The 11491-nt window shown below is 41.2% G+C and overlaps 1 long non-coding RNA gene across 1 annotated transcript; it reads left to right on the forward strand.

The window, feature by feature from the left end:
* Nucleotides 1–432: 432 nt before the first annotated feature.
* Nucleotides 433–11183, forward strand: LOC116485107 (uncharacterized). Its single transcript, XR_004252753.2, has 4 exons — nucleotides 433–528; nucleotides 1963–2001; nucleotides 4645–4667; nucleotides 10112–11183. It is a non-coding gene; the product is annotated as an uncharacterized LOC116485107 (long non-coding RNA).
* Nucleotides 11184–11491: the final 308 nt, after the last annotated feature.

Below are 11491 nucleotides of genomic sequence, written 5' to 3' on the forward strand. Positions count from 1 at the left end.
ATCTATGTCAGATGAAAAAGAATAAATCCATATAGGCCAGGCGCGGTGTCTCACACCTGTAATCCCACCACTTTGGGAGGCCGAGGCGGGTGGATAACCTGAGGTCAGGTGTTCAAGACCAGCCTGGCCAACATGGTGAAACCCCGTCTGTACTAAAAATACAAAACTTAGGCATGGTGGCATGCGCCTGTAGTCTCAGCTTCTCGGGAGGCTGAGGCAGGAGAATCGCTTGAACCTGGGAGGTGGAGGTCGGCAGTGAGCCGAGATCATGCCACCACACTTCAGCATGGTTGACAGAGCAAGACTCCGTCTTAATAATAATAATAATAATAATAATAATAATAAATCCATATAAATCTACACTAGCCATAACCATTTTCTGAGAATTTCCTAACACCGCAGTCCCACTGATGCACGTGGTTATCTTTACAGATCATCCAGGTTTCTGTTACAGTCCTGAGGGAGAGACAAAAGCACTGTACGGCTCTAAAGAAGGGTCTCTTCCATATCGGCTGAGAAGAAAATCTGGTAAATAGGATGTTGTCATAAAAATTTAATACTAATGGGGGACTGGCAATGAAAGTCCCTTTGAGTCTGACAAAAGGGCATGTTCTGTCTGGTTTCTCAGCTCACTGCCGGTCTGAATACATTTGCGGCTGCCTTAAGATGGGACTCACGAGCTTTTGATCTATAACTCTTTTCTCTGTAATCCCAGCACTTTGGGAGGCCGAGGCAGGTGGGTCACCTGAGGTCAGGAGTTCAAATCCAGCCTGACCAACATGGAGAAACCACATCTCTAGTAAAAATGTAAAAATTAGCCAGGTGTGGTGGTGGGCACCTGTAATCCTAGCTACTTGGGAGGCTGAGGCAGGAGAATCGCTTGAACCCAGGAGACGGAGGTTGCAGTGAGCCAAGACAGTGCCACCGCGCTCCAGCATGGGCGACAGAGTGAGACTCTGTCTCAAAAAAAAGAAAAACTTCTTTTCTACTTAATATTTGCCAGTGACTATCAAGCATGCCAGTCAACTAGTTTTGCTTTGTACATCTTACCATTAACATGCAGATACTTAAACTGTATTTGCTGTTGCTAATGAAAAATCACATCCTATGAGTGACACACACAAAAGATTATCCAAAGCTAAAATTTTAATTCATATTTGCTGCACCATACTCCATGAAGTATTGTCTTATTTCAGACAGGTTTGGGGTTTTATTTGAAGCAATCTTTATCCATTACCCACGTTATGCTTTGCTAGGGACTAGGAATGCAAGGATAAATAATCCACATGACTCCTGAGGCTTGCAAGGAGCTCATGGTGCGAGAGAGAAAAAATGCAAACAAGGCTGGGTGCAGTGGCTCAGGCCTGTAATCCCAGCATTTCGGGAGGCTGAGGCGGGAGAATCACCTGAGGTCAGGAGTTTGAGACCTGCCTGGCCAACATGATGAAACCCTATCTCTACTAAAAATACAAAAATTAACCCAGCATGTTGGCAGACACCTGTAATCCCAGCTACTCGGGAGGCTGAGGCAGGAGAATTACTTGAACCCGGAAAGCAGAGGTTGCAGGGAGCTGAGATCGCACCATTGCACTCCAGCCTGGGAGACAAGAATGAATCTCAGTCTCAAAAAAAAAAAAAAAAGAATGTACAATTGAACTTCATCAGCTTGTAGGTTAGTGAAAGCTGAGGAAGCTGCTCTGCCACTGACAGGATTGAAAAAGTCAGATTTTGCTTTTCTGTTGGGTGACTCCTGATAACACAGCATAACATTTATTTTAGCATTTTAGCAGAGTGAATGTCTTGCTCCTGTGTATCTCTGAACAATGGGGATTTTGTTAAATTTGATACAAAAGTTATAGAGCTTTGTTAATCTGACAGTAGGCTCATAATCCTTTTATAAAGAATAAAGAAAAGGGTTTGATTTGGTTTTTCCAATGATGCTGGCTTTGTTTTGTCTCCCAGAACCTTCCTCACGATCACATAAACTTTTGAAGACCAGTGGTAAGTCGTAAAATATATTTTCTTGTTTCATTCTTGTTGATATTCACTAAATCAAACCACACAAAAATAAATAAATACCAGATAAATTACAGATTGACAGATTTGATTTGATTATGAAAAGATTAACTTCTGTAAATAAAAGTGTCCCATTATAAAATATATAGTCAAAGCCAGGCACATTAGCTCACGCCTGTAATCCCAGCACTTTGGGAGGCCAAGGCAGGCGGCTCTGTTGAGGCCAGGACTTCAAGACTAGCCTGGCCAACATGGTGAAACCCCGTCTCTACTAAACTTACAAAAATTAGCCAGGCCTAATGGCTCATGCCTGTAATCCCAGCTACTTGGGAGGCTGAGGCAGGAGAGTCGCTTGAACCTGGGAAGCAGAGGTTGCAGTGAGCCGAGATCACGCCATTGTACTCCAGCCTGGGCAACACAGTGAGACTGTGTCACAAAAAATAATAATAATAAAATTTAAAATAAAATATACAGTCAAATGACATAAAATACTTGTAATATATTTGACAGGCATAAAAAGATTAATATTCCTATTATATAAAGAAACTCCATACATCAACAGGAAAAGACAGAGGACTCTTATTTATTTATTTATTTATTTTTGAGACAGAGTTTGCTCTTGTTGCCCAGGCTAGAGTGCAATAGCACAATCTCGGCTCACCTCAACCTCTGCCTCCTGGGTTCAAGTGATTCTCCTGCCTCAGCCTCCTGAGTAGCTGAGATTACAGGCATATGCTACCATGCCTGGCTAATTTTGTATTTTTAGTAGAGATGGGGTTTCTCCATGCTGGTCAGGCTGGTCTCGAACTCCCAACCTCAGGTGATCCACCCACTTTGGCCTGGGATTACAGGCGTGAGCCACCACGCCCAGCCCAAAGGACTCAAAAAATAAAATAAAGAATTGGGCAGTTTCACAAAAACTGGCAATAAAATTTTTAAATGGCCATCCACATTCATAATCAGAAAATCCATATGTTTAAATGAAATAAATAGAAGGGAAAAAACTATGAACTTGGCCAAAACTATTGGTGGGAGCGTAAGTTTTTGCAATGCTTCAGGGGCAAAATTTAGTAATACTTGTTTGAATTTAAAATGTACGTTTGCCCTTAACCCAACAGTTTCACCTGCACAGATGTACTTACCCACATGTAGACGGATTTATGTGTAAGTTTATTCTTTGCCGTATTTGTAACAGGACACTCTATAAAAATGCCCATGCAGTTGGAAATATACTTAAAGAAATTGTGACCGGGCACGGTGGCTCCAGCCTGTAATCCCAGCACTTTGGGAGGCCGAGGCAGGCGGATTACAAGGTCAGGAGATCGAGACCATCCTGGCTAACATGGTGAAACCCTGTCTCTACTAAAAATACCAAAAAATTAGCTGGGCATGGTGGCGGGCGCCTGTAGTCCCAGCTACTCGGGAGGCTGAGGCAGGAGAATGGCATGAACCCAGGAGGAGGAGCTTGCAGTGAGCTGAGATTGCGCCACTGCACTCCAGCCTGGACCACAGAGCAAGACTCCGTCTCAAAAAAAAAAAATTGTAATACATCCATACACACAATGGAATATTCTACAGCTGTCAAAAATAAAGCAGATCTCTACCTCTTCACAAGAGTGTCCACATATATTTAGCAGAACATACAAAGTTGCATATTGAATCCTTATTTTAAAAGTGAAACAGGCTGGGCGTGGTGGCTCACACCTGTAATGCCAACACTTTGGGAGGCTGAGGAGGGTGGATCACATGAGGTCAGGATGTGATCTGGCCAACATGGCAAGATCCTGTCTCTACTAAAAATACAAAAATTAGCCAGGTGTGGTGGCTTATGCCTGTAATCCCAGCTACTGCGGAGGCTGAGACACAAGAATCCCTTGAACCCAGGAGGCAGAGGCTGCAGTGAGCTGAGATTGTGCCACTGCACTCCAGCCTGGACAACAAAACGAGACTCCGTCTCAAAAAAAATGAAAAATAAATAAAAGCAGAACAGTTATTGTGGTGGGGTGGGAGTAGTGCAGGAGCTGGAAAGGTAAACGTTGAGCTGTTAACTGTTGTTTCCTCGGAGGACGGGATCTGTGGAGAGGGAAGGACTTCATATGCTTCTGTAATCATCTTTAAAGAGGAGACACCTATAATTAGGCTAGCTCTAAGGGTGTCTTCTGTAAGGATGTGGCTATGTAATTCTCTCCCCACAATTCCACTGGCAACACCCCTTCTTTGCAAGAAGGCTGCATCTTTCAGTTAAAACCAATAAAATGTCAAAAAATCAACAGAAACAGTATCATCTTTACATAATTGTCATGGCACAGGGCATGTGCACTTCTTTTTTCAGGAAACAACACGTTTGGAAGCTTTTGAAATACCTTGAACATGAATTAGTTAATGGCTGTCAGGGATTGAGGAAGACACCTAGCGCTCAGATGCATGTAAGGTTGTTTGATGTAGTGTGGGGGTACGCAGCTGGGAGAGCTGACAGGGATTTTCTGAAAATCAGATCTATAGGGCCCAGAAGTCACTTGGGCTTCAATTACTAGTAATAAGTTTCCAAGTTCTGTAAAATATTAGTGCTTACTTATATAGGAGGTACATTTTCATTCTCAAACTTGAAAAAAAACTTTTATTTTTCAGAAACAGCACAAGACGTCCAAAAGGTAAGCTCGATCTCATTTCTTACTTGCAAATGTTCACTTCAGGCACCCTTCATAGGTGTCGCTTCCCCATCTCTGTCATCCCCACCTATATTCCAAGTGTCAGCAGTTATTTTACATTTGATATTTGGTATTTTACATTTTGAATTATTTACATTTGATTTAAGCAAAGACTCATCCTTATCAACTTCTTCCCTTCCCCTAGCCCACATCTGAGAACCATGGTGATTATTTATTCATCCTCTGCCCCATATCACACCTCAGAGGCTGTAACCTTACCGTAGGGTGTAATACTTGCCCGGTGCTCACGTGAGCCACCTCACATTGTCCTTTGCCTCCACCGGTGTAAGACCAACGCCCCTGCCTCCTGGATATAACTCCCTCCTCCAAGCATGAGCCTTCATTCACAAGGCTGAGGGGGCCCCCTTGTAAGAATATGGTTCTGCTGCCATAAGAGGTGATGACGTATGATCGAATGAGACTTTGTCAAGTTTTTATTTTTCTTCCCCTGACAAAAGCTTAGGAGAGGGAGAGTAAGAATGGTATACTGTATTGGGAAGATATTATATCCAACTGTATTACCTATGAAGAATAGGTATTTTCTCCTGACCTGAGCGGTTTGTCCAGTGTGGCTACTGGTCAGTTGGCTTAATTAACAATTCTGAGAGAACTGATCATGGCTCCTTGTTTAATGTATCTGTATCTAGAAGAATATGGCTATGAAAACCTCTCCCTACAATCTCATTTCCACCATGGCTTAGCACAGAACCAAAGTGACCTTGTTAATAAACATTGTATCTTTCAATTAAAACCAAGAAAAGGTCTAAAAATTAACGTAGTCTTTTTTTTCTTTTGAGATTGGGTTTCACCCTATTGCCCAGGCTGGAGTGTGGTGGTGCAATCTTGGCTCACTGCAACCTCTACCTCCTGGGTTCAAGCAATTCTCCTGCCTCAGCCTCCCAAGTAGCCTAGTAGCTTGGACTACAGGCATCCGCCACCATGCCCAGCTGATTTTTGCATTTTTAGTAGAGACGGGGTTTCACCATGTTGGCATCGCCAGTCTGGAACTCCAGACCACAGGTGATCCACCCGTCTCGGCCTCCCAAAGTGCTGGGATTACAGGCATGAGCCACCGCGCCCGGCTGAACACAGTCTTACCTTTAAGTGATGTCATGGCTGAGGCGTGCGCATTTTTTTTCAGGTAGTCCATGTTTTTGTTTGGAAACGTGAAACAATATTAATTGGTTCATTGTCCTTAAATATGGCATAAGGTTTTGATTTCATAAGTGGGGTCACTGCAGAAGGCTCCCTGCTCTTCCAAGCAGCCACAGTAGCATTGTGGAGCCATGCCCCTCTCAGTGCTAAAAGAAGGAATCTCCCCATCAAAGAGTTCTAGAGATTCAATCTCAGGAGCTGCTTGAAAACTTTCTACAGCAGTGCTCAAGCCAGGTCCATATGGGCATAACCAAACCTTATAAAATCAAAAGGCAGGAAAAAAAAATCCATGCTTTTTTTGTGATAAAATTCCATCTCCTAATAGTAATGTGCTGAAGGTATATTAAATTCAAGGAGAGCAGATTTACTGATGATTAAAGAACTTATAACAGCCAGGCATGGTGGCTCACACCTGTAATCCTAGCACTTTGGGAGGCCAAGGTTGGCAGATCACTCTGAGCTCAGGAATTCAAGATCAGCCTGGGCAACATGGCAAAACCCCCTCTTTACAAAAAAAAGTACAAAAATGAGCTGGGTGTGGTGGCTTGTGCCTGTGGGCCCAGCTACTTGGCTGGAGAATCACTTCAGCCAGGAAGCAGATGTTGCAGTGAGCTGCGACAGTGCCACTGCACTCCATCCTGGGCAACAGAGTGAGATTCTGTTGCATAAATAAATTTATAAGTAGTTTATAACAGGGACTATTCCTTAATAATAGCTTAATCTTTCTCCCAGAATATATATTCCGAGGCTGCGTACATGTGTGTATGAGGTGGTTAAGCTCATGGGTAAGCTGTGGATTAAGACATGGATTCAAATCCATTTCTGCCATTTATAAACTGTGTGACCACAGGCAAATTGCTTAACCTTACCAGGACTTAGTTTCCTAATTTACAGAACTGTTCTAAGGTTAAATGCAACATGTTCTTAAAAGTGCTTATTAATGGAATATTTGGCAAAGTAAGTGTTCTATAAATGATAGCTAATACTGGCCGGGCATGGTGGCTCATGCCTGTAATCCCAGAACTTTGAGAGGCTGAGGTGGTTGGATCACCTGAGGTCAGGAGTTCGAGACCAGCCTGGCCAACATGGTGAAACTCCGTCTCTACTAAAAATACAAAAAAATCAGCCAGGCGTGGTGGTGGGCACCTGTAATCCCCAGCCACTCGGGAGGCTGAGGCAGGAGAATTGCTTGAACTCAGGAGGTGGAAGTTACAGTGAGCTGAAATCGTGCCATTGCACTCCAGCCTGGGCGACAAGAGCAAAAAAGGCTGGGCGCAGTGGCTCACACCTGTAATCTTGGCACTTTGGGAGGTCGCGGTGGGCAGATTGCCTAAGCTTGGGAGTTCATGATCAGTCTGGCCAACACAGTGAAACCCCGTCTCTACTAAAATACAAAAAATTAGCCGGGCGTGGTGGCATGCAGCTGTAGTCCCAGCTACTTGGGAGACTGAGGCAGGAGAATCACTTCAACCCGGGAGGTGGAGGTTGCAGTAAGTCAAGATGGTGCCGCTGCACTTTAGCCTGGGTGACAGGGTGAGACTCTGTCTCAAAAAATAAAAACATGATAGCTAATACCATTGTTAAATAGCTCTAATGCTGACAATGTGGAAGGACAGGAAAAAAGCTCATTCAGGCTGTGGCAAAATTGACATATCGAAACTATTAGGTTGGTGCAAAAGTATCAATATTGTGACCAACCATATGCTGATTCTTTACTTTTTTTTTTTAAACATTTATTTATTTATTTTGAGACAGGGTCTTGCTCTGTCACCCAGGCTGGAAGGCAGTGGCGTGATCTCAGCTCACTGCAGCCTCAACCTCCCAGGCTCAGGAATCCTCCCACCTCAGCCTCCCAAGTAACTGGACTACAGGCGTGCACCACCATGCCCGGCTAACTCTTTCATTTTTTATAGAGGCAAGGTCTGACTATGTTGCCCAGGCTTGTGTCAAACTCCTTAACTCATGTGATCCTCCCACCTTCAACTCCCAAAGTTCTGAGATTACAGGTGTGCATCACCGTGTCCAGCCTGATTCTTTTTTCTTTCTTTCTTTCGTTAAATTTTTTTTTAGAGACGGGATGTTGCCCAGGCTGGTCTCTAGCTCCTAGGCTCAAGTGATCTGCCTGCCTTGGCCTCCCAAAATGCTGGGATTACAGGCATGAGCCACCATGCCCAGATGATTACTTCTTAATTTAAGAGCGTCTTCAGTTTTCTTAATGATTAGTTTGATGTAAATTTACAGCTTCCAAAAAAGTGTTGTTGTTTTTTGTTTTTGGAGATAGAGTTTTGTTCTTGTTGCCCAGGCTGGAGTGCAGTGGCACAACCTCGGCTCACTGCAACCTCTGCCTCCCAGGTTCAAGTGATTCTCCTGTCTCAGCCTCCCAAGTAGCTGGGATTACAGGCATGCCTCACCATGCCCGGCTAATTCTGTATTTCTAGTAGAGACAGGTAGCTCCATGTTGGTCAGGCTGGTCTCGAACTCCCGACCTCAGGTGATTCGCCTGCCTCAGCCTCCCAAAGTGCTGGGATTACAGGTGTGAGCCACCGTGCCCAGCCAAAACTGCTATTTTCATTTCAAGTGTAATTGCCTTAAAAAGATACTTCAATATTAACAATTCAGGTTTCCTAATTTTCTAAAACCTATGGGAATTTTCTGGGATGGATGATCTTAGGAAGGATCACTTTTGGCTGTTGTGAGAAACAAAATAATTTTGTTACACTTTAAAAGTGTTTTGTCATAATTTAAGTAGTTAATATTAACCTTGTTTTACTTTATAAAAGGTAGTTACTGGGTGCCTATATTTTTATAACATTATACCAGTGCAGTGTGAATAAGGTGAAGAGGAAGATATATTAAAGAATGTGAAAAACATATGAACAAATATTAGTTATAAATATTGTGTATGTATGTATGTGTGAAAATAAATAAATGACTATTATTTAAAATACTCTCAATATAAGATAGTAATCACATAAATAGACAAGATATTGGCATATTATAATAAATGCTATGAAGAAAAATCAGACTGAAGACTTTTAAAAGAGGTTGAAGATGAAGTGAGATAAGGTGGGATCAAGAAAGGCCACTTTGAGGAAATTAAGCTCAAGCCTGAAAGAGGAGAAGATGACAAGAGAATTCCAGGCAACCAAAACAACACATGACAAGGCCTTCAAACAGGAGAATGTTCAGCGTGTATGAGTAATAGAAGTCCACGGTGGCTGCAGCATAGTAAGTGAGGGATGCATGAGATGAGATTATACATACATTTAGAGTTAGGGGGTCAGAATATGGGGTGTGAGCTTTCTTGCACAAGTATTGGGAAGCTTCTGGAAGATTTATCTAGGGCAGTGACCTGATGTAATTCCTTTCCTGTTTTCGTTTTCTTTTTCTTTTTTTTGGTGATTACTCTCTTTGCTTTCTAGAGAACAGATGGTAGAAGGAGGGAAGTGGAAATATGCAGACACATTAGGGACCCATCAAAATACTGAACTGAACTGATGGGTTTGGCCATGGTTTGACCTAGAGTGGTTATTATAGAGAATGAGCAGAATGGATGCATTAGAGAGATTTCTCAAGTTTGAAATGGTTGAGCTACAGATTGGATACAGGTAGGAAGATGGTAAAGGAAGGGATGACATCAGGTATACTTCGAGTTTGGTGTTGACAAACGGTGCATGGTAGAGCCATTTATGAGAAGGCTTCAGGAGAACAAGGAGACTTGGAAATTATTCGGAAAGGTCAGCGACTGTTCTGAATCTTACGGTAGAAACAGGAAGGATTCTATTGTATTTATGCTAAACTTAACATAATGTGTTGAAAAGTCCTTTTGTATATATGCAGAGATTACATGGTATGTTAAATTCATCAATTTGCCTAAATATCAAGTTATGCTTAAGTAGTGTCTATACACAATTTTTTTTGCTTGACTGAACTCCAATATGTATATTGGGAGTACTTTTTAACATTCATAGGTTAAATGGCCTGTTTTGGAAAACGATATTAAAAATGTAATTCAGATGAATGCTTAGAATAAAGATTAAAGATGAATGAGCTTTCATATTAATCATCAATATGACAATCCTAAAGGGAAGCATGATTTTCAAATGTACCTCCTTGTAAGCAGGATAATTCAGAAATGCACAATGCATATTAGAGATGGGATTTGAGTCGTAGTATATTTCTCTAAGAATGTAATTTATTGTACTTTCACATCCACCCCACTGAATATGCAGAGCTTAAGATGCAATGGCCAGAAGACATGAACGTGTCACTAGAAGGATGTGGACGTGGGCTCCGGGACTGTTGGTGATGACTGTGATCTTTTGGGGTCATCAGGGGAATGGACAAGGCCAAGGTAAGTGCAAGGATGTTCTAATTCTTTGAGAGTTGGATGCAAATTTCACTTTATGATGAAATTATGTGAGTCTTTGGTTTGACGTTTAAGCAATTTGTTATAATCTTCCGCCAGGTTTTTGTTACAGGGTATTGTAATGCCCCTGCACCAGTTAAATTGAAATAGAATTAAGTGTGAGTAAATGCATCAAAATTGAAGCCACCTTTCTGAAATTGGCTTTTCTCTGTTGTAATTGATGATATATATATATGTATACATAGATATATGTGAGGTATGAGATTATATGTGTGTTTGTGTTTTGGGTGGGTGGGTATGCGTGTGAGTTTGTGTGTGTGGTATTTTAGAAGAACACGTAGCATATAAAGTTGTGATTTTGAAGAAAAGTTTTTGGATGTTTGTTTCTTTAGGGTTTTTATGTTTTACATTTTAAAATTTCAAGAACCTATTCTTAAAGGATGTGATGTTCTTTAGAAATTAAATGAAAAATGTGACGTTTCTCATTCTTCTGCCAAGTGTATTTAGGGGAAATTAATGATAGAGTGGAGCTGCAAGGTTGTGGCATCCTGAAATGTCTGCTGGAGAGTAGAAAAGGGCCATAGATTTTGTAATAAGGCTTTCAATACTGATTTGATGAATAGCTGTATGGAGTGGTTTGTGCCAAATCTAGTATCTGTGAATATATTTTGTGGTAAGTATTATATTATTTTTGGAGGTGTGTTGCCTGCTCAGATACAAATTGCAATTATGTATTTTATGTGATAAAACATCCTGACACCCCTGAAATTTTCTTTTCCTTTTGGGGCAAGTATATTTGGCATTGATTTTCTGCATTTTCAAGGCTTGAAATGAAATCTGTGAGCAGGAAGTTCACCGAGTTTATTTCAAGGGATAGGTATATTTGTCCAGATAAAATTGAAAGTGTGCAGTGTTATTATATAATTGTGATGAAGTTGAGCTTTGCTACTTTGAAGTATCTAATAAAGTTTAACACTTTTTAAAAGATCCTTCAAAAAGAGCAGTTTTCTTGCCATACGTAATATTGTTCAATGAATTTTTGAAATGAAATAGATATTTTTCAAAACTACAAATGCATGTGTGCCTTTGTATATGAATAGTTGTATATACATACAAGCAGATAATACATTTTGTTAATTAAGATCAGCTTTGATTTTAATTTTTCATGCCATTCAGAATTTATATTTGCATCTAATAGAATTCTCATTTTATCATAATATAATGAAAAGAGAAATGCTGAAGA

This window comes from Hylobates moloch, unplaced genomic scaffold, assembly GCF_009828535.3.
Source record: "Hylobates moloch isolate HMO894 unplaced genomic scaffold, HMol_V3 SCAFFOLD_16, whole genome shotgun sequence".
In the NCBI taxonomy this organism is placed as follows: domain Eukaryota; kingdom Metazoa; phylum Chordata; class Mammalia; order Primates; family Hylobatidae; genus Hylobates; species Hylobates moloch.